The 27,910-nt window shown below is 44.9% G+C and overlaps 1 long non-coding RNA gene across 1 annotated transcript; it reads right to left on the minus strand.

The window, feature by feature from the left end:
- Window positions 1-194: 194 nt before the first annotated feature.
- On the minus strand, window positions 195-24,339 carry LOC115653830. The gene is made up of 3 exons (XR_004001014.1): window positions 24,241-24,339; window positions 3,340-3,344; window positions 195-213 (listed from the first exon to the last, which is right to left on the minus strand). It is a non-coding gene; the product is annotated as an uncharacterized LOC115653830 (long non-coding RNA).
- Window positions 24,340-27,910: the final 3,571 nt, after the last annotated feature.

A 27,910-nucleotide genomic window follows, 5' to 3' on the forward strand; every position in this document is an offset into this window, starting at 1 on the left:
TAACTGTCTAACGGTTAGAGCAAATATCTATCCACCAGTGTCGCATTTTCCTTCAAAAGGTTGCAATGGGCACATGGTGCAAAAACAGCGGACCTGCTTTCAGGAGTGAACACAGGATGCTTACTAATGCAGAGAATCTACCTTTTGGGTGGTCTGATGTGACCATCAAGCCCACACAGTCGTTCAATATTCAATTAGAGATCAATACACAGACTCAGTTCATATGTACAGTAAAAAAGCTATGAGGGCAGCTGAAATGCGCCTGGCAGCGAGACAAAAATATCTCCCAACTTAACAGCCTCAGCGCAGGGCTGCTTCATTTTGCAATACAAGCAATCAAAGCGCCAGCTGATCTATGCATGGAACAAGTTGCACCGAGTCTGCTAGGCTCGGAGGGTTTTCCGCTCCCTGCCAAGGCACCTTTTCAGCCACTCGCAAGGCTGTCTGTGGCAACGGGTCCCTCACGCTGCTCGCTTCGCTTTGGGGTGAGAATGAGAGCGATCCCTGCGCAGGGAGCGAGGCAGCCTAGCGCAGCCCTCTCCTCCCCACAGCCTCCCTCTTCCCGGGGCTGGAGACGCAGAAACGCGTCCTGCCATGAGCGCACCGCCAGCAGGGACGGAAGAGCTGCTCCGTCCTTCCCCGAGCGCTGTCCCAACACCCACCCGTCCCTCTTCCCGCCTGCGGCCAGCAGCCCCCGCCAGCCCGGCCGGGCCCCGCAACAGGTCCGCGCGCAGGAACTTACAGCAGCGGCGCCAGGCTCCCCCCTGCCTCACTGCCGCAGCTCAAGGCAGGCGAGAGGCTGCGGGAGCCTGTCCCGCCCCTTCCCACGGCGGCCGGCAGCCTCCAGCTCGCGCCTTCCTTCTGTCTCCTGCCGGGCCCGCGCCGCGCCGCGCCGGGGGGCTGCGGTGGCCTCTCCACTGTAAGCCCGGGCTAGGGATGGAGACCCGCGGCAGCCGCACTCGGACGGGGCGAAGCGCTTGCGCGAAGTGGAGGCGGAGGCGCTGCTGCTGCTGCTGCTGCTGCTGCTGGAGTCGGGCCGCTCGCCGGCTGCTGCGATTTGCGGCGCAGGGAGCGGGTATATGGGCTGCGGCCGGGAGGGTGGGGGGCACATATGCAAAGAGGCTGAAGTGACACACGGGGGAGGGGAAGGCCGGGGGAGGACGCGAGCTAGCGGAAGGCCGCGGGGAGGGCTGCAAGCAAGGCTGTCACATGGGCCAGCGGGGGGGGGGGACACAAAGGGAAGAGGCTCCGCGGCGTGGATGGGGCACCTCGCCAGAGCGGGCTACAGGAGCCCGCAAGACATGTCCCCAGCGCGGAGCCGAGCCCAGCGTCTCTCTCCCCACATCCTCTGCGCTCCAGTGGTTCCAGTGCACTTAGCAAGGGCCACACCCCATCTCCCTTGGCCAGGTCTGCTAGACACAGGCTCCTCCTCAGACAACGAGGAGCCAAAGGTGGCTCCTCCAGCGTCTGGGACCGAGCTCTGCCCCGGCATCGGTGCCGTCTCCATTGCCTCGCAGACGCGCAGGGACACGCCCCCCACCGGAGAGCTTGGCCCTCCGCACCAAAGGTCTTGAGACAGGAGTCGATCTGCAAAATGCTACAGACAGTAACAAGTTGTGCTATGAGGGTGTATTTTAAGAGATGAGCGACATGGGATGAGCTCAGATATACGTTACAGGGTGCACGGGACCCACGCTGAGAAAAAACCCATCAGAGTTCTGACTGCATTAAAAAGACAAGCTACTACGTTTGCAGAAATAATAAGGCATGTAATAGGCTTGTTAACTTTGTGCAGAAATTCCCCACCTAATGCAATGCAAGGGAACAGGGTTGACTCATCACACGTGGGAAGAAGCCTTGGGAAGCGGAAAGCGAGGTAGGACTGTTTGTCTTTAAACGCTTCTCTGTGCGATGATAAAGCTAGTTCAGTGAGCTGGGAGCAGAACAAAGCAACTGTTGGCAACATCATCTGCAGCCCGCTAGGATCCTCCTCCCTGGAAGAAAACAGGCTCTGCGCTTGAAGCATCTGCTGCGAACCTAGGAACGCTACGGCACGTTCTCGGTCTGAGTTATATGCGAGCGGCCAGTTTTCTGCTGCTAGCAACGCGGCTCCCTCCACCCCTCCACGTGTTCCCCAACCAATAGTCAGCAGCGCATGATTCAAAGCAAACTACAGTGCCCAGAGAAACTGCACGCTGAGGTTCCTTCTATCTGCTGAGATAAACACTCGGTTGTGATTGCGTTTCATTAAGCCTTTTTAGTTTTATCGCTTAACGCTTATACAATAAAGTAATTCAGCAGCGCAAACTTCGGCCTGACTTTAAGTATTTGCTAATTAGGCAGAGCGAAAAAACTAATTGGCAAGAAGGCTGATTTTAAAAATAAACCATTTAAGCGTACAGTAATATTATATAAAGACACTGAGCAGCTTACTACATTTTTAGTAGATAATAAATCTGATACTGTCATAAAGTTCTTCAAACTTGCTACCAAAATATTATAAGGAGATGGGGGGGAGCGTTGGTTTTGGGGTGTTGTTTGTTTTTAATGGTCTCTAATAGCTATAGGAAGAAAATGGAAATGACTTTAAGCTCTCTGGATAGGTTCAGTTTGGGGAGTTCATTCTTTCTTCATCACATGAAAAATGTATCTGAAGTTATAATAATAAACAGGCCAAAGGCTAATTCAATATACCTGTTTCCTTTTTCATGCACATGTCTGGATTCAAATCTCCCTAGAATACAGATATGCACACAGTCAATTTACAGCAGGAGCACATCATGAGAATTCTAGGAGCCTAGGGGCTGCATAAGGAAATAGAAAATGGGCAGTGGTGAGCAAATGAAAGGGTTAATTTGTTACAGTTTTGTTCTGTTTTTTTTTAAAATACAAAAATAGCATTATGAAATTAGGCACAAGAGATACAGAGATATAAGTAGTATTGCACATCTGTATGTAACAAAATACATTTAAAGCCTGTTTTGGGTATGTGAATTTCTCAAAACTCATGCAGAGTAAGCAGCATCTTGTAGAAGATGCTGTAGCCAGAGAAACCAAGGGCCTGATCCAGTGCTCACTGAAGTCATTGGAAAGTCTCCCATGACTTTAAGAGGGCTTTGGATTTTTGAAACATTTGGGGTTGGCCATACTGTCTTTAGTCCATCCTCAATTCAGGGCCTCATCCACTCACAGAAGTTGCACCATTTTAACTAACTGAATTTAGCAATGCACTTTTAGTTCAGTCATACTCCCCCAAAAAGTCCTTTTGCTAGCATAGCTATTTCACCAGAACAATGGTATGAACTGCACCAGAAACAGGACTTCTTTGCCAATATGAACCACATCTACACTAGCAGGGTCCTGCTGATACAGCTGTACTTGGCAAACCTTTGAAAGCACAGACCAGGCTTATGTGCCTGCAGCACAGACTGCAATCTCATATTTAATGCTATTAACAGCTGTGTCCTGGTCTGGTGCCTTGTTTAACTCTTAACATCATTATTTTGTTAGACTGCTAAATAAACAGCATGGGGTTAAATGTATTAGCAGCCTTCAAAGGTAATTTTTCTTCATTCCTTCCTAATTTACACTTTGACTGAATTAATTAGAATGATCTAATATAACACTGTACAACAGCCATACCAGTGTCAGACACATCTCAGGAGGATACAGCCACGCACACCTCTCAGTGGCCCACACCTGTTTTTCTTATCAATTTATTTGTATGGGTTTCTCCAATCTGCCTTTAAAATATAGTTCCCATTTGATGTAGCACAATATTTTCTTGTTGAATGCCAAAGATATTTGTAAGCATTTGGAAAGAAGGTTAAAATATAGTGATTCTCGATGAAAACTGTTAGTGGTTGCCATTTTATGGGAAAAGACAAAAGGAAAAACTCAACTTTTGCGAGGAAGGGGAAAAACTATTTTAGATTTCACTTCCAGGGATTGTAATCTGGCCATCCCCCTTAGATGTCCTCACTGCATGGCTTTGAAATGCAAAGCAAAATAAAGGCTGAAATTTGGTAGCCCTTGTGGGCCAAATTCTGCACATAGACATTAAGGCCAGAAGGGACCATCACAATCATCTAGTTTGACCTCCTGCATGTTGCAGGCTACAGAACCTCACCCACCCCACGCCTGTCATAGACACCTAACCTCTGGCTGAGTCACTGAAATCCTCAAATCATGATTTAAAGATTTCAAGTTACAGAGAATCCAACATTTACATTAGTTTAAACCAGCAAGCGACTTATGTCCCATGTTGCAGAGGAAGGTGAAAAACTCCCAGAGTCTTGGCCATTCTGACCTGGAGGAAAATTCCTTCCCAACCCCAAATACGGTGATCAGTTAGACCCTGAGCATGTTAGACCCACCAGACACCTGGGAAATAATTCTCTGTAGTAACTCCAAGCCCTCCCCATCTCCAGCTGTTGGAATTTTTGCTACTAGTAATCGCAGGTGGGCCACATGCCGTTGTAGGCAATCTCATCATATCATCCCCTCCATAAAACTTACCAAGCTCAGTCTTGAAGCCAGTTTGTGTTTATTTTGTGCCAGTTTGTGTCCTCCTACCCCCCCCACCCCACAGCTCCCCTTGGAAGGCTGTTCCAGAACTTCACTCCTCTGATGGTTAGCAACCTTTGTTGATTTCTAGCTGAAACTTGTGATGGCCAGTTTATATCCATTGTTTCTTGTGTCAACATTAACACTTAACTTAGGCAACTGGTAACTGCTTGATAGTGGGGGGCACAATGGCAGGCTCCCCCCCCATTATAGCCATGGTCAACTTCCTAGTGACTGCCAAGACAGCTGCCAGCAACAGCCTCTTGACCATGGTGCTCCCTTGATCACGGAACACAGGGACAATGTGTGGGGGGGAGGCAGTGGGCGCCAGGGCACCAAAATACAAGACCGTCCACCTTTAAGGTCAGCCCTGCCAGGGTTGGCCTTAGGGAAAATAGCACCTGGGACAAATTTGTATTTTGGCACCCCCACTGCCTCCTCCAGTCCCCCCCTCATTGTCCCTGTCCCTGATACCTCCCCCAGACCCTCCAGCCCTCCCCATCCCCCTGGCCCACCCTGCCTCCCCTACTCCCTTATTGCTCTTCTGGGCCCCCCCATAGACTCCCCACCCAACCCCTCTCTCCCCTGTGTCCCACTTCCTCCCCAGAACCCCATCCATGGTCCCTGCTGCCTCCCCCATCCCCATTGCCCCTGTGGCTCCCCACTGCCTTCCCAGGCCGGCCCCCCCCCCCATTTCCCCTGGCTCCACTGTCTCCCCCAGCCCCCCCACTCATCCACCCCATGGCTCCCTGCCTGCCTCCCCAGACACTCCCCCAGACACATGGCTTCGCTGCCTCCCTCAGATGTCCACCCTTCCCCCCGGCTCCCCACTGCCTCCCCCACCCCTCCACCCCATGGCCTCTGGTCCTGCTTTCTCCCCCAGACACCACCCATCATCCCTGACCCACTGCCTTCCCTGGCCCTCCACATATCCCCCATCCCTGCAGGACCCTGCTGCCTCCCCTCACGCCCCAACTGCCCTTGTGGCCCCCCCACTGCCTCCCCCACCTCCCACTCATCCACTCCCATGGCTCCCCCAGACACCCACCCTTCCTCCCTAGCTCCCGCTGCCTCCCCTAGACACCCACCTATCCACCCTATGGCCCCTCACCTCATTGCCTCCCCCATCCCCACTGCCCCAGCTCCTGCTGCCTCCAGCGGCCCCCCACCCCATCCCCAGGCCCCCCTTCCTCCCCTCGCTCCCTTTGCTCACGCCAGTCAGTGGCACTCAGGCAGGCTAGCCCAGCCTGTACCTGAGCAGGTAACTGCGGGCTGCCAGCCAGGAAGGACAGAACTGCTTCCCCGCACCCTCTCTGGCAGAGAGCCGGGCGGCCAGCCCTGTCTCGCTTACCTGCGCTAGGCGCCACCTGGTGGGGATCAGTGGGAATTGCTAGCTGCTGGTGCCTTTCCCAGGCACGTCTCTGCAGTGCGGCTGCGGCTACCGACTCCCACCCTGGCAGACGTGACCCCTCTAGGTTGACCAGATAGATGTCCCGATTTTACAGGGACAGTCCCTATTTTGGGGGTTTTTTTTCTTATAAAGGCACCTATTATCCCCCCCCATCCCAATTTTCCACATATGCTACCTGGTCACCCTAGACCCCCACCCCCCCCGCACCCATCACCTTTGCTCCCTAGATTTATCCTCTGATGAATTTATACAGCACAATCATATGTCCCCTCAGCCTTCATTTGATTTGGCTAAACAAGCCAAGCTCCTTGAGTATCTTCTTGTAAGGTAGGTTTTCCTTCCTCTGATCATCTACTAGCCCTTCTCTGCACATGTTCCAGTTCAAATTCATGTTTCTTAACCATGGAGACTAGAATTGCACACAGAAAAGGTCTCACCAGTGCCTTATATAATGGCACTTCCCTATCTCTACTGAAAACATCTTGCCTGATGCTTCCTAGGATTGCATTAGCCTTTTTCACGGCCACATCATCACATGGAGGGCCCATAGTCATCCTGTGATCAACCAATGCACCCATGTCTTTCTCCTCCTTTGTCATTCCATCTCAGTAACACTGATAAAACTCCAAAGTCAATGGGATTGTACTAATATAACTCAGAGTTTGGGGGCCTGAGTCTCTGGGCATTTGCACTGCTGATAAAACTCCAAAGTCAATGGATTGTACTAATATAACTCAGAGTTTGGGGGGCCTGAGTCTCTGGGCATTTGCACTGCTGTAAATCACCAGTAGCCCACTGAAATCAATGGAGTCGCACCACTGTGTACTAGCAGTGTACTATGTGGTTTCCATAAAATTTAATGTTACATGACACAATAGAAAAAAAGGCAATTGGTTTCTTTTAAGCAATTATGTTAAGAATCTATCAATCAATGTATATGGCAATGATTACAATTTTTTTTGTAATCCTGCAAATGAAAATTGATTTGCTTTTTATATTGATATTTCCAGGCAGGTTTATAACACTGGGTATTTTGGGGGTGGAGGGGAAAATTATACCTGTTTCATTACAAGTTAGCATAAGACTCAAACTCCATCCTTAATTTTGGGGAAGATAGAGCTAGAAAGGCCCTCTGGCATCTAGTCCAGAGATGCTCCAAGTTTCATATTGTATGAGCGATGTCATAGTCATGGAAGTGCCTGCTGGATCATCTCTTCACTCATCACAGTTATGCAGTTCCCCTTATGGCAACTGTTAACATGTAGGAGTAAAGTTAGGAGAGAATTTAGTTATGTTTAACCATCTTTAAAGCAATAAGTGTTTTGTCATTTAAAAAACTCACTAGTTTCGCTTTTCATCGTGTTTCCCCCACCCATCTGCTATTTCCACCTCCTCTCAATCTCCACTTGCCCTACATCTCTCACTTTTCTCTACTCCCTGAAAATAGTTACCTGATGGTCTTCTTACCAGGAGAGGTCAACCCTTGTGCAGAGGACTAGCACAAAGATAATGCACCACTTACGTCAACACACTGAAGCTCTGTTTTGACTAGTGCCTAGTTCTTATGCTCGCTCTCTGCAAATTCCATTTTCTCTTTGCTAGGTTCCTTTCTTCAACCAGCGGCTCCAGCTCCATTAGCAAATCCTGGCTTCTCTCCTGCAGGTTGCTCCCATCCCAGTGTTGAGCTCTGGTCCCTGCAGGCCGCTCCCATTTTCCTCTTCTCCTCATATGTAGCAGTGGCCCCCAGTGGAGAGAGCTATTCTTTACAGCCCTGCAGACTGCAAGAAAAAGCCTGGAAAGCAGAAAACTGACGTAGGTGGAGGAGTCATCCCCATGTCATCTTCCATCCATTCACAGACCACAAGCCAGTGCTTTGTGGACCCACAAGACCACAGTTTGGGATCCACTGATCTAGTCCTAAGCTCTTACAGTCAGATTGTACTCTACATTAATCACTTCAGTGGTTTAGCTAGTCTTTTTCTTAAAGACTTTTAGTGACAAATGGTAATTAAATGAAAGAATGGAATAAGTCATCTAGCAAGGTCCCTGAATGATCAAGGAATTTGCTTATCTCCAATTTTCTGGTACTATTATCTAAAGTGAGTGCACAAAAATGCACCTGTACTAACACCTGAGTGCAAAGCCACATTTGTACAGACAAACAAGGAATGAGTATCTGAGTACCAGTTTGTACATGTATTTAAATGGTGTGCATGGTTTTGTTCATCTTATGGGATTGCATATTTTGTTATGGGTGAAACTTGGGGCACTAACGTCTAAACATTTAGAATTTTGTATCGGTCTCAATCTTTTCTGAGTTAGTTTTAGGACTTTACTTATTATACAATCTTCAACCTATTTCCCCACCTCTTTCACATTATATCCCACCCAGATAGGTCAGGCCCTGATCCTGCACCCATTAAAGTCATTGGCAAAGTTCCCACTGACTTTAAAATTGCAGGGTCAAGCCCTGTATACTGTGCACAGGTATTGCAACAACTTCAGAACAGTGGGTGATTCCATATGAGCTCAAATGCCCTGACCAGGATGTATGTTCAGGGCAGAGTTTCAGATTTGATTCAGGCTGGTAAGGAAGAAGAGAGAGTTGTTATTTCTATTGTTGAGTTACTTGGGAGGCATTCAGCTCGTATGGTGACTGATATGGGCCCTGTAAATACTGAAGACAGTTCAACGAGAATTCCATCGATCCAGGGCAGACCCAGAGTGTTATTTTAAAGCAGGTTTGTGTGAATGTAGCTATGTGCATTTACTGCTGCGCTATTTACCAAGTACAACCTGGAAAAAGCACTGCCTCGGAGGCCATCTGAACTTTTGCACATCGTCAAGTGAATTTCAACAAAGGGACACTTTTTGAAAGCTCTGTCAGAATAGGAAGTGCTACACTGGAGTCTCAATCTCTGTTCTTGCTCCGTGACGTTGGACAATTAGGCTGGCTGTGTTCACCTGATTCCATACTATTTTCACAGAAATGATATGTGTCACATGGATATGGTATTTCTGTGGTTTAGATCTAACTTTTTAACTACCTTAGCTAGACTAGGATGTCAGTAAGTACAGAGGCTGTTTCCCAGCAGTTCTCCTAAGTATAATATCCTCTTCAATATCCATTTCACCTTAACTAGATTGTCCCTTTTGTTTTTGTTTTAAATGCATTTACTTACTCCCTCATAGCATTTATTGAGTCTTTACTGTTCTTATGCATAAAGGAAACAACTGACCTGGATTTTTTGCAATATAGTTATGCATTATGCACAAGGTTACAGGCTTTTTGTGAGGTTTAATCCTTCATTGATACCAGTAGAATTTTTTAAAATAACCTGAGTGAAAGAGAAATTCACTGTTATTGTAATGCTGCTGCCAGTCTCTATTGCTATGTATAATAAGACCTCTTACAGGAAAAATAATTTACATATGAAGACATTCTACATAAGTATAGTTAAACTAGTCTGAAACCTTGAAATATTCCTGTCAGAGAAAAAATAACCAAAGCTTGTAGGTTACTTTGCTTCCAAAAGTTCAATAATCTTTCTGCTTTAAATATTGATTTAGATAAGTTAGTTGCGTCTAAGCCTCTTTCTCTGCACTCCACATTTTCCCATGTTTCAGCATAGTACTTAAGCTGGTAAAACATGTAGGGTAGGCAGAGCTTTAACCATTTGTAGTGATATCATTAGTAAGACATTTATTCTGATTGTCGATTTGCATCTGTAAGTTCTGTTTTGCTTTTAGGTTACTGTTTTTAATTAAGTTAGAGATACATTTACTGCTGAAAGTTGTAAAAATGAAAGTGTCACTATTTTATTTGGGCTGCATATTTTCTGGCAATTTTCCAAGCCCTCCAGAGCATGCCTGAGCATGTCCATACCTGAAGAAGGAACCATTGTGGTATGAAAATTCATGTATAGCCTAGTTTAGTAAAAGGACTCTCAGTAATTTGGAAATACAGGCAATACTTTCTCCCCTTAATAATCAGCTGTGTACGGAGATATAGGAGAGGTGAGGCTTAAATTAAATTAGAAAGAATTTGAAAATATGCATTGGAAGAGTCTAAAGAGATGATAATACCAGAGCATTGATGATTTGTGTTTACATAATAGGGTTGCCCAACTTTTCTAACTGCACAAAACTGACCACGCTTGCCCTTCTCCTAAGCCCTGCCCCTGCCCTGCCCCTCACCCTCTGCTCAATCCATCCCCCCTTCTGTTGCTTGCTCTCCCCAACCCTTGCTCATTTTCACCGGGCTGGGGCAGGGGGTTGGGGTGCATGAGGGGGCTCCAGGATGGGGGGTGGAGCTGAGGGGTTTCAGAGTGTGGGAGGTGGCTCTGGGCTGAGGCAGGGGGTTGGGGTGTGGAGCTGGTATGGGTTACATGAGGGAGTTTGGGTGCAGGGAGGAGGCTCAGGGCTAGGGGTTGGAGTGCAGGAGGGGATGAGGGGTGTGGGGCTCTGGGCGGAACTTACCTTGGGGGGCTCCCCAGAAGAGGAAAACATAGTCCTCACTATGCAATTGCTTGAGAATAAAGTATCTGACTTTGCTGCACCCAACCAGAGAGTGAGACTGTGTTTTTCTCTGACAATGTCCCTCAGCTCCTAGCTGGAGGCACAGCCAGTTGACTCTACACACTGCCTACAGCCACAGCCCTGCAGCTTCCATTAGCCACAGTTCCTGGCCAATGGGAGCTGTGGAGCCAGCGACTGGGGTGGGGGCAATGCGCAGAGCCCCCCAGCCACACCTCTGCGTAGGAGCCGAGGGACATGTTGCTGCTTCCAGGGAGCCATGCAGAACCAGGTAGGGAGCCTGCCAGCCCTGCCAACCAGACTTTTAACGGCCTAGTCAGCAGTGATAACCAGAACCACCAGGATCCCTTTTCAACTGGGTGTTCCAGTCAAAGAACAGACACCTGATAATGCTATTACATAAAGAAATTTACCTACTAATTTTCTTGACAAAGTCTTTTTCAGAATACCTTTAACTCTACATAGATACTAAAGTCACTCAAATAGAACCACAAAGGCAAGTGATTAATTTCATTTGAATACACGGAGGAGGAAATATTAGATTTTCATAATGGAATAATGCAGACAAATGAAAGAAAGCACTAACCTATGCCTGCTAAATGACCCCAGAAGGTGTTCACCAGTATGTTCTTCTGTGAATATAGGCACATATTTAACATATATTGTTAAATATATGACATACAATATACAATATATAACATACAAGTCTCTTCATCTCACAATTCTGGATGAAAAAATTGCTTAGAGTTGTGTCATTAAATTAGCATACTGCATTTTAAAAATCTGCATTCTGAATTGCTTGCCTGACAAGTACTATCTAACTAACTGGCATTAACTGGACAATTCTGTAGTGCAGCCACCTGCTTGCAAATGTAGCAAGCTGACATCTTTAACTAACTACTACATGTGAAGCATCAAATATATCTCCAATTATACATGAAGGAACATCCAGAAGTTCGAATCAATGAATTTGTATGCATTTTGTTCTAATTTGGACTGAATGGTCTTGACATGTCCAGATGAGGTATGGAGAAACAGCCAAGCATATGTATTACATGTCAGCTTTTCAACATAGCCTCCACAATTATGGCGTGCCAGTTTAGTATGTGCTCTTTTCATGTGAACAATGTGTGCCAGTGCAAACTGAATAACTGCACATCTTACAGCAGAACTGCATGCAAACGACAGCTTTCTGCACGTACAAAACAAACTCCACTTGTACTTCTATGACAGACACACTCTGGACAGCACATCTGTTTTTCCTTTTGGTTGAATACATTTGATGTATTTTTTCTTCTGTTTGGTGGGAATCAATCAATGAGGTTCCAGTATTAACCTATTACCCAGTCTGACGTTAAGAAACAATTACTGCACAATAGTGACCATACCCTTTGACTGCTATAGTAGCAGGGATCATGAAGTGCTGTCCAGATGTCAACCAATTATGCCTTACAAAGCCCCTGTGAAGTAGGTAAGTATTACACCTATTTTACAGATGTGGAAACTGAGAAGAACAGAAAGATCAAGTAGATTGCTCAGGATCATGCAGGAAGTCTGTAGCAGAGATGAGTAAAACTATGTCGTAATTATATTATAGTCTTTCATTACCTATTCCAGCCTACTACAAGGGGCAATAGCAGTAAGGTGTAATCTGATGAAGTACGAAATAAGAAATAAGATCATGTGAAGAAAGGGCTTGATTCTGCTCAGATTGACTTCACTGGCACCAAGGTCAGACCAAAATAAAAACAAGTCAAAGAAAAACCTGTCTGGAAAGCATATAGTACTCTTCTGTGTGTTAACACAGTATCTTGTAGAATAAACTGATAAAGTTGACAAAAAAGTTTGAAATAATAAGTGATCTCACAATGTTACATTGAGTGAGTCTAGTAAAGATTTGTCTTTGGAGTTAGAAAGAACTGTATTACTTGAATCTGATTTAAGCAATCTGATGAACTGCTGCAGTTACATTTTCTATATTTTACCAAATGATGTCATTGTATGTAATTCTAAGCAAATGAATAATGTATGGAATGTGGTTTTAAATTTTTAATTTTAATGCACGTAGAGATGATAAGCACATTGTAGAAAATAAAATAAAATAAAATAAAATAAAACACAAAAAACTCTAAGTATCTGAAGCAAGAAACGACATGGAATTTTGTCACTAACATTCTGGAGTAAATTAAAGTGACGCCTAACATTTAAACCCCTTTATTTTTCAGAAGTCCAGTTTTTCCTTACTCTGTCTTATGATTTACCCAGGTTTGCTCAAAGGATTACATAACCGAGACTAGTGTTTTACATGGCAAAACAGATTATCCAATCAATTAAATGACTTAACAGACTCAAGGAATCTTTTACTTGCTAGACACTCAACATCACTTTTCAATTGTGGTAGTCACAAAACCCAGACTGAGCGTTTTGTACCTGGATTTCCTACTCTCCTTCTCCACCATGTAGCAATGCTGCTGAATATACTGGATATGAAGATACCTGCAAGTGAAATTGTAATTTTATATATTTGGGTGAAACAAGAGCGCCCTCTTATGGTTTCAGGTTAAGGACTAATGCATATACTAGGGTACAAAACCCACAAAAAAAACCATGCACACACACAAAGAACCACACCAAAAATTTCCAAAAAACACAGAACAAAATATTGCCCAAGATTATGAGACTTTATCATAAATTGATTGATTGGACAATCTCTTAACAGCAGTAAGAATAAAGTTATGAAAGAGAATGAAATCCTGGCTCCATGAAGTAAATGAGACTTTTGCAATCTATCAACCAATCAATCAAATAAAATAAATAATCATTCATAAGACACCCATGACTATGGCACTGTTTTCCTCCACCTCTTTCTCGCCCTGTGTGTGTTTCTCCATCCTCGTGTCCTTGTTTCCCTCCCTCCATCCCAGTGTAGTCAGTTTGGACATGCCATTTCTCTGAGCAGCTCCTCCTAGTTTTACAATATTTGGTCTATAAAGATGAGAGGAGCTGCAGAGAGTTGCTGAACATCTACATTTAGGCCATTTCTACACTAGAGATCTTATAATGGCATTGCTGTACCGATGCAGCTGTGCCCTGTAAGATCTCCTGTGTAGCCGCTCTATGCGGATGGGAGAGAGCTAATTAAACCACCCCCAATGAGCAGCAATAGCTACTTAGTGCTGTCCACACTAGCACTTTTATCGGTGTAACTTATGTCACTCAGGGTACGTCTTCACTACCAGCCGTATCGGCGGGTAGCAATCGATTTCTCGGGGATAGATATATTGCATCTCATCTAGACGCGATATATCAATCCCCAAACGCGCTCCTGTCAACTCCGGAACTCCACCAACGCGAATGGCCGTAGCGGAGTCGACAGGGGGAGCTGCAGACATCGATCCCGTGCCGTGAGGATGGTAGGTAACTTGTTCTAAGATACTTCGACTTCAGCTACGTTATTCACGTAGCTGAAGTTGTGTATCTTAGATCAATCTCCTCCCCTAGTGTAGACCAGCCCTCAGAGAGGTCTTTTTTCACACCTCTGAGTGACATAAGTTATGCCAACAAAAGTGCAAGGGTAGACATAGCCTCAACCATGCCCTTGCAATTCCCTTGACTTCAGTAAGGTTGCAAAAGTGTGACTAAGGGCAGAATTTCACACCACACTATTTATATAATCCAGTCTCCATGCAACTCCTTTTATTTTAGTAGTTACCATACAGATGGACGGAGCTGTCAAAAGATCAGTCTGATCTGTTGATGTCTGCAGGCCATAGTTTGTCTACTCCAATCTAGCTACACCAGTTTGAACCATTTTAACTCAAATTTCTGAAACACATTTGTAGTCAATATTCATTTAAGAACAAATCCCAGCTTCACTGAAGCCAATGGGAGTTGGCCAACAAATTTCAGCACCTTTACTGTTCTATTCCTAGGTCCCTCTTAAGCAGAGACTGCCAGTCATGAAACATTATGGGGTGATTTTGTGAGCAGTCCAATCCTGCTCCCAGTGAAGTCAATGGAAAAATCATCCACTGTCTTCAATGGGAACAGGCTCAGGCCTTACGAGCAGACCACCCAATCCCTTTTTAACCAGAGAGGAAATTCAAGCCCAAGTCTCCAGAGCTGACAGGCTAGACCACTACCCACAAGAGCACTGAGCCCCATGTGAGAGTTTCTTTTAATAAAGATTTTCCTCTCTTTCAGAAGCCAAACGTTTCACATTTGCTGTTGAGTGGTGACACCAACCAACAATCAGCTTTTGGTAGGCTGCATGCTAATCGAGCTACTTAGGCTCCATGCTGTTATTACAAGTAAATGATTTTAAGAGGTGAGAAAACACACTGCAATTTGTTTTGTTTTTTTTTAACTCAAACGGCATCTGTTATAGGAAAATCATCTTCAGTTCTGTAACAATTCATGATTTTTTTCTTGAGTCCCTCAGTGTATAGGATTAATAGTGGGAATAAGTGTTCTTTAAGTTGATTATTCTAAAATTCAGCATATAACAAGCCAGCGCTCATCATATTAAGCAGCCACTTCAGCTGTGCCAGAGCAGCACTTGGCACAATGTCATCATTCCAGGCTGCCCCAGCACACCCTTTTGCAGGCAGGTGTGTGTTGCAGATGAGCCCTTATTTCATTTCCCTCCTCACCCAGGGTCTCAACAACTCCAAAGAGACCTGTGGGTATCATTTATTAACAGAAAAGCCAAAGCAAAACACAAACAACACCCCAACATCTCAGCTGGGTAGTTACAACATTCTTAGTCCATCTATCCCACACCTGAGTCCAGCACTCGCCTCTACCTAGCCTCTTCCCAAGGATTCTCTCATTTCCAGTTTCTGCCCCTGGTGTTAGGCCTCTTGCCCCTACTGGAGTAATATCCCTCCCTGGAGTCAGGGGTTCAGTGGCCATGTGCATTCAAAGTCACCAGCAGAAGTGAAAAACAAAGAGGGAAAGTTCTGACAACTTAGTGACGTCTATTTTTATTTCTGAATTGGTGTTTTCACTATGTTGACCAATAGAATCCCTTTCTGACACCTTCTACTAGTTTCAGGAAACATAATGCAAACTACCTTTACACAGAACATCCCAGGTAACAGCAGTAGCTGCACTGATCAAAAGATGTGTGAGGTATTAAGTAATACATCACTTGATTTCCTTTGCTGCACATACAGTACACAATCTTTAGAACTCAGAGAACAAAAGAGATTGTTTATAAGCTTCCAAGACAAGAAGGAACATCTGTTAATGGTGTTTATTACAAATAAAACAATATTACCATTCAGATGCAATCAAAATCATTCCAGAGCTCCTACAATCCAGAATCCGCTTTAAATTATTTTACCTTCTTTGAAGACTTAAATTTTCTAGGGTTTCCTTATCATTTAAAAGTGATTTCCCTCTTTCCCCCAAGACATTTTACAATAAATATTGGAATTTTTTTCAGCAAGTTCAACTCTATTTACAAACATGTATCATCTACTCACCCTGGGCAGTATGTCCTAGGGCAACTTTGGATCATGATTCAATGTTATGTTAATCCTATTTTCTCAGGCTCTTTGTCATCCAACTCATAGTTGTAACTCTCAGTTTCTGTGTTGTATTCCTGGAAGCCTTGTATATTAAATGGCAAACAACAGGCCAAATGCTGAGCAACTCACTCATTTTTGCTCAAACTCCATTGTTGTCATCACTGGTAGTTTGCCTTAAATTATGAATAAGGATTTCAGCAGAGTCAGAGCTAAAGTTAGAAAGAAGTCTGGCCATGCTGTGGAGATTGTCATAGACAGAATTACACACAAGAAAAATGTAGAAGGAAAAAGCAAGTTCAGGCTCAAGGATGGCCCCAAGATTTCTGGCCTCCACCCCATGAAAGACACATATGTAAATTATAATGTCACTTGGGTTCCATTTATCAAGTTTTAAGAAGAAGATTCCACAGCAGCCAAGCCAACATCTCCCAGGTCTGTTTTCCACAGTAAAAGTTAATAGCGTAAGGAGAGATGTGCTATGAGTACTGGAATAATTTTTTGTACACTTGTCACTTACATAAGTTCAGCCTGCTCTCACTTCATGCATTTCCCTTAGAGTGGTCTATAAGTCATTTTGAACTACTCATATCATATTTTGATATTTGTTCTTGGGGCTGTACTGGTTTTGACCAATTAAAAATGTAATAAAAAAAGGTTCAAAAGAGATCAAAAACAGAGCAGGGCAAAGAAGTTTTCAGCAAATAGTAAATTTGCTAAAAAATGCATTTTGGCATGCAATTAAACTCTTCACAGATATGGGCTAAAAGAGACCGAGAGACAGAGAGAGAATCAGAAATGTCAAAATCGTTCATTTTGAAAATGTCGAAATCAACCATTTCGACCAGGGCCAGATTAACCTTGTGGGCCCAGTGTCAAACATATTTGTGGTCCCCTATGGAGGCATGGGAGCATGGCACAGGGAGGTCAGTCCTCAGCGCGATGGGCCAGTCAGGGGCAATGGGGCATGGCATGGCAGGAGCAGCCCCGTTCTACCCAGCCCAGTATGAGGGCACTAGTTACAAACCAGCAGTTGCCATACACAAAGTGGCCTATCCGGCCCTGGTGCTGCCAGCATGCCCCTTCCACTCACGGATGGGCCCATGCCACACCACACAGCTTTCCCCAGCACAAACCCACCCCAAATCCCTATGGCCAGAGCCTCCTAGACCCACTATACCCAGAGCCCCCAACCAGACTCCCTCCACACAATTCACAGCACCCTGCACAAAACCACTCCTGCCCAGCACCCCCTGCCCATAGCCCCACCATAACTGCCCAGCACCCCACAAAGAACCCCCACTCCCTAGTGCCCCAAAACACACATCTGCCCCACCCCTCACATCCCACCCACCCACATCCCCCAAAGACCCACTCCCTCACGCCCTGCCTCCTGCCTGCACTCCCCAGCCCTGCTGGGAGGTGACAGTGTCTGCCGGGCTGAGCTGGCAGCGCAGCCAGGATTAGCCCCAGGGTGGGGAATTGCTCCAGCCCCTCGGGAATGGCAAGATCAGCCAGGCCAGGACCTGCTCAGGCCTGGCTCCCTCAGGACCCACTTGCCTGGAGGGGCCCAGCCAAGCCCCCCACACTGTCCATCCCCCCAACTGGCCAAGATTGGTCAGGCTTCTGCACCAGTGCCAGATGCCTCAGCTCCAGGAAGACAGGTGGGGCCCCTCAGGTGGTGGGAAGCAGAGACGCCCAGAGGCGGAGGTGCATTGGGTTCAGCCAAGGGGCACAGGAGCTGGCGGGTGAGGCCAGAGGGTGGAGAGGAGCCCTTGGTCTGCCAGTGAGCAGGCCAAGAGAAGAAAATGGTGGGCTGGGGGCAGCCAGTGGGCTGGTGGGCTCTCGGGGTGCAGTGCAAGCGAAATAGGCTGGGGCTCCTTCTGAGCAAGGGCCCAGCGACATGGGGCCATTGTAAACCTGGCACCGATTTTGACATTTTGTTGTGATTAACATTTCAATTTAGATTACATTTCAAAGTGACATTTCAAATTGACATTTGAAAAGTTTCATTCAACCCACATGAATTTTTGTTGTTGTTTCATTTTGGCAAGAAAAAAGGAAAACATTCAGTTTTAGATCAAAACTAAATACATTTTTACTTTTTTTTTTTTTGGTTTGGCTACTGAAACCAAAAGTCAATTATTCACTTAGCTCTAATTAGAAATTGAGAGCTCAATTAAGGATAATGAAAATGGAATAAAGGACGTAGAACGAAAGAGACTTCCCCAAAGAAGGAAGATAGTAGTGGGGATTTGTTGTGTAGCTGGGAGACAGGTCAGAGTCAAGGAGTTGTTGAGTTGGGTATTGTCCTTATCAAAGTAATTACGAGTAAGGCTGACGATAGCAGAGATCTTAGATGGTGAGGAGAGGCAAAGAGGACTAGAAAATAAAAGTATCAATGCTATCTACTTCTAAAGTCAGCTCGGGAAAGACCAGTCATAAAAGTAAGGTGGATGGAGTAGCTCTTCTATCACACATGTTCAATTCATTCCACTGAAACCCCATGCAGGACTGTAAAAACAGAGATTGTGCAGGTGGCTTACAGGCAAAGTTATAATCTTAATGAGAAAATGTGAAAGGCTGGAGAATAAACATAAAGGAATAATTATTTCATAGAGCTGTAAATTTAACAGAACACAGGTCTAGTAAGGACATAAACAACTGAAGATCAAAGGATTCATGGATCCCATTCATTGGAATAGTAAATGGAAATTTATTAGTAGAGGTCTCTTTTTTTTAAAGCTATCTCACAATAAGTGCATAGTTTAATGTCAGCCTAAATTATATCTGCAGTTTTCAGACAGATTCACTCACTTTTTCAGGGTTATACCTGACATACTGACAGTTTCTAATCAATGGGATACAATTCCCTTTGAGAGTTATTAAAATATACCTTGCATTTAAATGCAATAAAAAGCATGACTGAACATGCCTCTGTTCTTCATAACACATAAATGCCACATCTGGTCCATAAAAAAACCCATGCTTTATACAGTGGTTGTATGGATGCCAGATCCATATTATTACATAGAACTGTTTTATCCATTTAGTCTAATTTTCCAGATGTTTTATAACTTGTAGACAAGAGTGTTGTCAAAACTGTTGCTGAAATCCATTCATTTCAAGGGGCAATAGGGAGAGATGGGGGGTTAAGCTACATGAAACATTTCTGCGATATTGTTAATGGTATGTCACATGATACTGATAAATGACGTGTGATGGGGGCGTCTCATTCACTCATTACATTGAAAGGGATACATTTAAATAATGCTAACAGATACAATTTCTAAGACTGCCTTTTAAAGGTGTACTTAGTTAATATTTCACATGTAAATGCAGGCACACATAACGAGGCAATGTTTACTACAAGCAGATCAAGCAACTAATGTAATTGAAACGGGAAATATTAGTGCAAGCAGTATTGCCAACCTCAAATGTTCAAAAATATAGGAGTCAGGCCTCAGAAAGTCATGAGACCGGCTAAAAAGTCACAAAGTTTTTTCAAGTATCAGAGGGTAGCCGTGTTAGTCTGGATCTGTAAAAGCAGCAAAGAATCCTGTGGCACCTTATAGACTAACAGACGTTTTGGAGCATGAGCTTTCGTTGGTGAATACCCACTTCACATGCATCTGAGGAAGTGGGTATTCCCACGAAAGCTCATGCTCCAAAATGTTAGTCTATAAGGTGCCACAGGATTCTTTGCTGCTTTTAAAGTTTTTTCAGACAGTAAACATTAGCTTCTCCTTATTTCCTTTGGAACCTGTAGGGTTTGCTTTCAAGCTTTCCTCCACAACCATGAGGGCTGGAACTTTTGATAAAAAAAAAAAGCACAGAGATTTTCATGGAATCATATGACTTCTGATGTTGGGGCTTTAGGATAGACAACAAATTATGAGATTCATAATAAAATAGTGAGATCTGGCAATACTGTAATAAGTGAATGCACAGTACAATGAAATAGTGGATGAAATACTATGGGCTGTATTATACAGGGGGTCAGACTAGATGACCACACTGGTCCCTTCTGGCATTAAAATCTGTTGAGGAAGCAAATGCACATGCAAAGCAGAGATTTAAGAAAAATACCATAGAGTCCATGAATCTTTGTTCAATAACTTCAGAATATTCACTGAAATTGCATCACATCAGACCACACCTTCTGTCCCTGTCTGCACAATCTTCTCCCAAAGGACTAGAACTCCATTTGAGACACTTAGCAGCATGATATGCATATACTATGTGTTATTTCAGGCACACATGCCCCAAGTCCACTAGCACTGATAAAAGGACAAAACTTATCCCAAAGCTCTGGTGATTTCATACGATATAAAATGTAAATAACTGCAATGGATACAAAAAAGTGGGTAGAAGCGAACTACAAGTCATTCAATTGCCTGGGGCTCTAACCTTTTTTATTTTTTGCCTTTGTGAGTTTATCTGCTATGTCATTTTACCAAGGAAAATTCCATTTTATTTCCTTCATTGTATAACTTACAAAGCATGGGATACTTTCATGGATAGAAAATTCTGTCCCTATCTCATAAGCTGCAACAGTTACGTTCTCTTTATTAACTAGACCAGGGGTCGGCAACCTTTCAGAAGTGGTGTGCCAAGTCTTCATTTATTCACTCTGATTTAAGGCTTCGCGTGCCAGTAATACATTTTAACGTTTTTAGAAGGTCTCTTTCTATGTCTATCATATATAACTTAACTATTGTATGTAAAGTAAATAAGGTTTTAAAAATGTTTAAGAACTGGCCAGGGTGCTTTGGGAAGGGTTTGCAATGCCTCATGGGGCAGGTACAGTATCACATGATGCAGGTTTCTCAATCCCATCGCTCCAGGAGCATCCTAGTAGATAGTCATGTTGTGGATTTTCAACTGAAGGGGGGAGAGGGAGAGGGGTGTATCTGGGGCCAGGGAGACAGCAGGCTGATGGACTTATCCTGAGACGGGGGTGGGGGACACCCCTTCCCCATGTCAGACCCCGACTCAGCCTGCTCTGCCTGCCTATGGTTCTGTGATTCCCTCGAAGTTCTCCCACAGCTTCCTCAGCTTCCTCAGCACTGAGGAATGTCAAAGCAGCACAGTAGTCTGCCCCTCAGCACAGGAGCATTGCACACTAATGATTTGCTCTTTGTTCCCCAAAGAGAGCAGCAGGCTCAGCTGTCAGATACTTCTCGGAGCTTTGAAAGGGAGGGGCTCATGCATGCAGGGCAGCAGAGATCAAAACTGTGAGCAGAGTGGTCACTGCAGGCATTGTGGGATACTGGTGGAAGCCAGTTTTGTTGACAAGACAGACAGCAGTGTCTACACTGACGCTTTGTTGCTTTAACTTTGCCACAAAAAGCTTTATGCCGCTTGTCAAGGTGGTTTTATTTTGTCGGCAAAAAGCAGAGTTTTTCCACCAACATTAGTTTTATAGTGTTTACACCTCCTGTTTTGTCTGCAAAAGGCAGCTTTTGCGAACAAAACTTCGTAGTGTAGACAAGGCCTAAGAGTTCACCTACACTGCAAAAAATATACAAGTCCCAGCCCCCAAACCCTGCAGCAGCAAGTCTAGAGACTCAGGCTTGCAGGGATTGTGCTCCAGCACTAAAAATAGCCAGGAAGATATTCCAGCTCAGCTCTGAAACCCACTCTCGACCCTGGGCTTCAGAGCCCGAGCTCCAGCCCAAGAGGGAATGTCTACATGGTTTTTTTAAATTACTGTAGTGCGATCCCCAGGAGCCCAACTATGTAGACCCAGGGTCTGAGACTTGCCACTATGGGTTTTTTTTTGCAGTGTAGACATACCCTAAGAGAGACAGCACAAAACTTGCACCCCTGGGGGAGGAACAGTAGTGGAGGTGGCTTTATGCCACCTTTGTAGTCCAGTGAGTCTAGGCTGGCTCCTGGCATAAGTTACAGCACCTCTCCAGAGCTCCTTGTGGCTTAGCAGCAAAAAGCTAGAATGGCCCATAAAGCAGTGGTTCCCAAACTCATTTCGCTGCTTGTGCAGGGAAAGCCCCTGGTGGGCCAGGCCAGTCTGTTTACCTGCTGTTTCCTCAGGTTCGGCTGATCACGGCTCCCAGTGGCCGCGGTTTGCTGCTCCAGGCCAATGGGAGCTGCTGGAAGTGGCGGCCAGTACGTCCTTCAGCCCATGCCGCTTCCAGCAGCTCCCATTGGCCTGGAGCAACAAACCGCGGCCAATGGGAGCCACGATGGGCCGAACCTGCGGGTGCGGCAGGTAAACAAACCAGCCCGGCCCGCCAGGGGTTTCCTGCACAAGTGGTGGAACAAGTTTGGGAACCACGGCCATAGAGGAAGATTACTTCAGTAGAAGCATTTGCTAGCAGCAGTAGCATGGAAGCATGGTAATGTCACCACAGTGGAGGCTGCATCTGGATTCACCATTTAAACTCTTTGTAACTCACACCATATGCCTTTTAAAAAAAATTATAACACTCTTAGTGGTGCCTTGGAATTGCATAGTCTATTTGGCACCACTATGCCATTTTCCTGTTCCAAGCAGGGAGGCTCCAGCCCAAGCCCAAATGTCTACACTTCAGCTGTATAGCCCCACCCCAGCAGAGCCCACAAGCCCAAGTCAGCTGACACAGGCCACCTGGGGGGTGTTGTATTGTAATGTAGACATATGAGAGTGGAAAGTGTTCAGCTGTGGAGCTTGTAGCTCCTCTCTGTTACTAACCCTAGCTGCTCTTCCCCCAGTTCCTTGAAGAACAGCAGAGGATTCCCTGCCACAATCCTGCCTTCTCCACACTTACTCCCCCTACTTCCATCCCAGTACTAGTCTCTCCTCTGCCTTCCAACATCTCTCCTTTCCCCCAAGTTACTAATCCTTCAGGGGGGCACTCTGGGCTTGGGGGGGGCTTGCCTGCGGAGGCTCCGCTGGTCTCTTATCCTTTCTGTGAGCCAGTCACGAAGCCATGGGACCAGCGGACCCTGCGCAGGCAAACCGCCGGAGGCAGCCTGCCTGCCGTGCTTGGGGCAGCAAATCCCTAGAGCTGCCCCTGTAACCCTTACAGGATTCTATACAAATAAAGCTAAACAAAATCAGGAAGTTACCATAAACCAAAATTGATTTAAGAAGCAGGACAAGGGTAAAATCCAACCACACAAGCCTTCTAAAATAAGGAAATTACAAGTTCAGGAAACCTTAACACGTCTCTCAAGGGCGTCATTTGAGAAAAATTTAGGAGGGAAGGGGAGAAGTTCCGTCAGGGTATAGAACACTCTATGTGATTATATTATATCCTGCAAAGTTCAGAGGGGGGAGGAGCAAAAAGTGATGCATATATATCTATGAAAATCAAACATAACTGCCCCTCTTTATCCCACAGTAAATGACACCTTTGATGTCTCATCACCCACACATCCCATTAGCTTCTCCCACCAACAGAGGCCACACCTCCCCAAATAACTCCCTTTATCTCTATAAAGTTAAAATAACAAACACACCACTCACAGACAATACACTTCACTAACAGGCACTACAGCACCAAATCCTAAACTTTGACCTTAGTCACAGGAATGTACATGTCATGTAGTGTGCTAGCAAAGTAGGTGGTTTCTAATACTCTTAAGAGAGGCATGAGGATGCAGTTCCTTGTTTTGAATGGTTTGTGTGGTTATGTGTCTCCTACTCACCCATATCTGTTTTTAATGAAGTTTTTGTTTGTGGGAATCTCATCATATACAGGATTAATTAATATAAACATGGCTGATTCACACTATTTACAGGACTTTTAGGTACATCTATCTGGCCAGTTATTTATGCCACACACATCATAGTTTCTGACTCCTTTGATAAGTGCTTTTAAAGATAGGCAACTTTCAGCAGCATGGATTTAGGATCCATTTAAGTCTTCTTGGTCTGTGTCCTCTCCCCTGACCAAGGCGTTAGTTACACAACATAACAACATTGTTACAAACTGGACTTTCAAGAGGATACAATTTCTGCTGTTCTTCCCTTGCTTTTTTGACTTGGAGCTGAAGTCTGGCAGTTTCTTGTCACATTCTGGCGAACCCTCTCCTCAGCAGCCAGCAGCTCCATGTGTCCCTTACGAGCTTTTTCTTCTTTTTCATCAGCCTCCTTCTTTCATCAGCTTATTTCTCCCTCTCAGCCTCTTCCTTCTTTCTTTTTATCAGCTTCTTTCTCTCTCTCAGCAGCTTCTCTTTCTAATTCTTGACTTGAATTCATTCTTGAGGTTCAGAGACATAATAGAGATGAGCTTGTAGTTGCCAAAAGTCCTTTTAGAAATAGGTCCATAGGTTATAGCCCAATGTTCATATTCAGGGTGACTCCAGTAAGTGACTGGGGATCTCAATCCTTATGGCTTAAGGTTCCCTCTCTTGAAACCCAAAGCAGATCTGAGCTGAGCAGGATCATGTCCCAGGGTCTTATACATTTCCAGCAGCCTTTTGGCCTGAGGAAAACAATAGGTTTAATCTCCTTCTCCCAAACATCCTGGCAATTAGCACAGGCTAATTTATCCATAAACAGTTCAGATATAAGTTACCAAAACCTTCAAAGAGACATATAGACAATAATACTATTTCACTCAAGTATCTTCCTAAATGTTAATATTCCTTTTTTGATCTTTGATCAAGCTATAGCAATAGACAAGACTTGTTTGCTTACATTACAAGATCTGAGCAAACACCTACCCTTCTACCTCTAACAATGCAGACTTGCATTTCAAAGCTCTATTCATTTACATATCTTCCTAACCAGTTTCTAAAGTTTGGCCCTGGGTCAGGTCAGTCTGTGAGTTAATTAACCTTTTCTGGTCCTGTCATCTTTCAATGAGATATTATCTTATACTCATAACGTCACACCACAGATACGCAAGAGGAAGAGACACATAGAGAAGAGGATGGGGAGGAAGAGAAACAAACAACAGAAACAACTGTGGGCGTAAAAGGGAGCTTATTTTTCCCTGAGTGATGAAAGCAACTATTAGGTGTTGAACAAATAATTAATAAATAGCTTTAATTACTCCTTGTTCTCCGTGGAAATCTCCTACTGACATCTGTGGGCATTCCATGCTACACTCTCTGGTGTATACAGTCCTAAATATAACCCCGGCAACTGGAACAAGAATTCCTCTCTCTTCTCCAAAATGGGTTAGACATCTCTACCCTATATGGCAAGACACTATATGAATCCATGTACTGCAATAAACAAATACAGTTACTAGATTAAATCAGATACATATGTGGAAGAGCTGGATAAGAACACCATTCCACCCCTCCACACAAATGTAGATCTCCATTATTTGAATGATTCCCCCATAGCAGTAAGCAGCAGTAGGTCTCTTATTCCTTTCTGTGAGCCAGTCACAAAATGGCAGCATCACATTGGACCTACCTAACTTCAGGCTTTGACTTGAGATTCAGGCTTTTGAGGATTTGTCAGGCCCTTAGGACAGCGTCTAAAAATCTTGGGATTTCAACAGCAGGCACCTCTGACACAGGGACCTCTTCATGCCTACTGGCAGAGGGCACAGGGAATGCATCGGATTATACAGAGATTCCCTCAGTCAGATATATGCATTTAAGTTCACCAAAGGGTAGCATGTGAGGTCTCTTCCGAGATCCAGTAGCCCACTGGTCATCATAACCATTTAAAAATGTAAGTACAGATAATATTTAAGGAGTTATGTATCTATACTGGAAATAATGTTTTCAAGGACTTGGGTTAAGGGCAGGTAAACAGGCGATGACACCCTTGGGTAGGGTCTCTTTCAGAGAGGAAGCAATAAATTTTATCTCCCTGTCTGGTAATTTAGCTTTCGTGGGCTACAGCTCACTTCTTCGGATGCATAGAATGGAACACACAGACAGGAGATATTTATACATACAGAGAACATGAAAAGGTGGAAGTATGCATACCAACTGGAAGAGTCCAATCAATTGAGATGAGCTATCATCAGCAAGAGAAAAAAAAACTTTTGAAGTGATAATTGAGATGACTCATAGAAGGTGTGAGGAGAACTTAACATAGGGAGATAGATTCAATTAGTGTAGACCCAGCCATTCCCAGTCTCTGTTAAGGCCTGAGCTAATTGTGTCTAATTTGCATATTAATTCGAGTTCAGCAGTCTCTCTTTGGAGTCTGTTTTTGAAGTATTTTTGTTGCAAAATTGCCACCTTCAAGTCTGTCACTGAGCGGTTAGACCGAAGAAGTGAGCTGTAGCCCACAAAAGCTTATGCTGAAATAAATTTGTTAGTCTCTAAGGTGCCACAAGTACTCCTGTTGTTTTTGCAGATACAGACTAACACGGCTGCTACTCTGAAACCTATCTGGTAATTCTATATTGTCTGCTTTGCAATGTTGGTCTATTTTCATACTGAGCCACAGACTAATCAAGAGAATGCAAAATCAACATGACATTGTGGAATCCACAAGAAAGGAATATACAGGGGGGGAAATAGTAAGGTGATGTCTTGTTTACAAATGAAGACAAAAAAAGGGGACTTGTTATCTAGGGAGGCAAAGGAACACAGGATTATCTTTTACCTAGGGGTCAAGCTGGCAAAGTGCTTGCTCTCATGCTCCCAGGCCTCACTGTCAAATTTTTTTTTGTTTTTTTTGTTTATTTTCACATCTAAGGGCGGTGCATCTAGCAGAATGGTGATCTGAGGTGGAACTGGGAAACTGGGGTGTTCTGCTTCAATGGGAGCTGCGAATCTGTGAATACTGCAAGTGTCCAGTGGAACAGGGGCTGGACACTTTAGGGAGATGCTTGGAACACCCTAGAGTTGGAGCATGAGACTATCGCTAGCCTGCAGTATAGAGGGACAGTGGAGCCTGCATTTGCTGAGAGGTGAATGATTCTATTGCCAGTGGCTGGTAGAGACAGGGAGGTGACCAGCACACACAAGGCTTCTTCATGCTAAGGGCAGGTGGTTGTGAGGTATCCTATAATCCGGACTTCCCCCCAGCAAGTGCCACAGCACCACAGTCATGAAAGTGACACCAAAGTGTGCACACAGGGAGTAAAAAGATGAGCCCTGTCCCTTTATCACAGGACAGAAGTAATTCCAGCTGAAAGCAAATGGGAGTCACCTCCACATGGGCTGCAGTGGGGTAACCAGCTCCACCAACTTCTCTATTCACTTCAGGAGGGAGATATGGTTTTGTTAAAGTGTATTGGAGATCAGGGTTTTTTCTTTAAACGGCAGAGACACACTGAACAGGGCAGGAGAGTCTACCCGGAGGAAAATCAGGCACTTCACTTTGCAAAGGGATGTATGTGTCACTCACACACAAACACAGCACCACAACAAACATAGCACCCAGCAGTGAATCAGAGCAGGTGCACACTGCTGAAGGGACACCTGGTGTCCCAGGCAAGACACCACATGGAGCCCTGCATTGGCAGCGGGCTAATGGCTCACACAGGCTCAGTGCCCGCAGAGCTATGGGGGAAAAGACAGAGCCGAAGAAATGGGCAGCGATGCCAGGAGCTTGGCAGGAGAGGATGGGGGCAGGAGCCTGTAATCAGCCCTTGTAACACCTCCCGGGGAAGCAGACATGCCAAACCCCTGGAAAAAACACAAATTGGGTTTATTTTTGGCTTAATTAGGCTGCAAGTTGCTTGTTGACTAGTAGCTTCTTTTTTTTGATCGGCTCCCAGCAAGCAGGGACACTGGGGAAGAGGCTCAGGATTGCACAGGGGGCCCACAGCAGTCCCAGACTGCACGCCAGGGGGATTTAGTCACATGGAGTATTGGGGTTCTCGGGGACTGGCTTGTTTTGAAATGGGATTAGCTGGATTTTTGACTGATTGTGAAAGTCAGGGTCTTATTTACCCCTTGAAAGTTAGCAACCGTGCAAAGACGCCACAGCCGCCGC

Source organism: Gopherus evgoodei, chromosome 6 (genome assembly GCF_007399415.2).
Source record: "Gopherus evgoodei ecotype Sinaloan lineage chromosome 6, rGopEvg1_v1.p, whole genome shotgun sequence".
NCBI lineage: Eukaryota > Metazoa > Chordata > Testudines > Testudinidae > Gopherus > Gopherus evgoodei.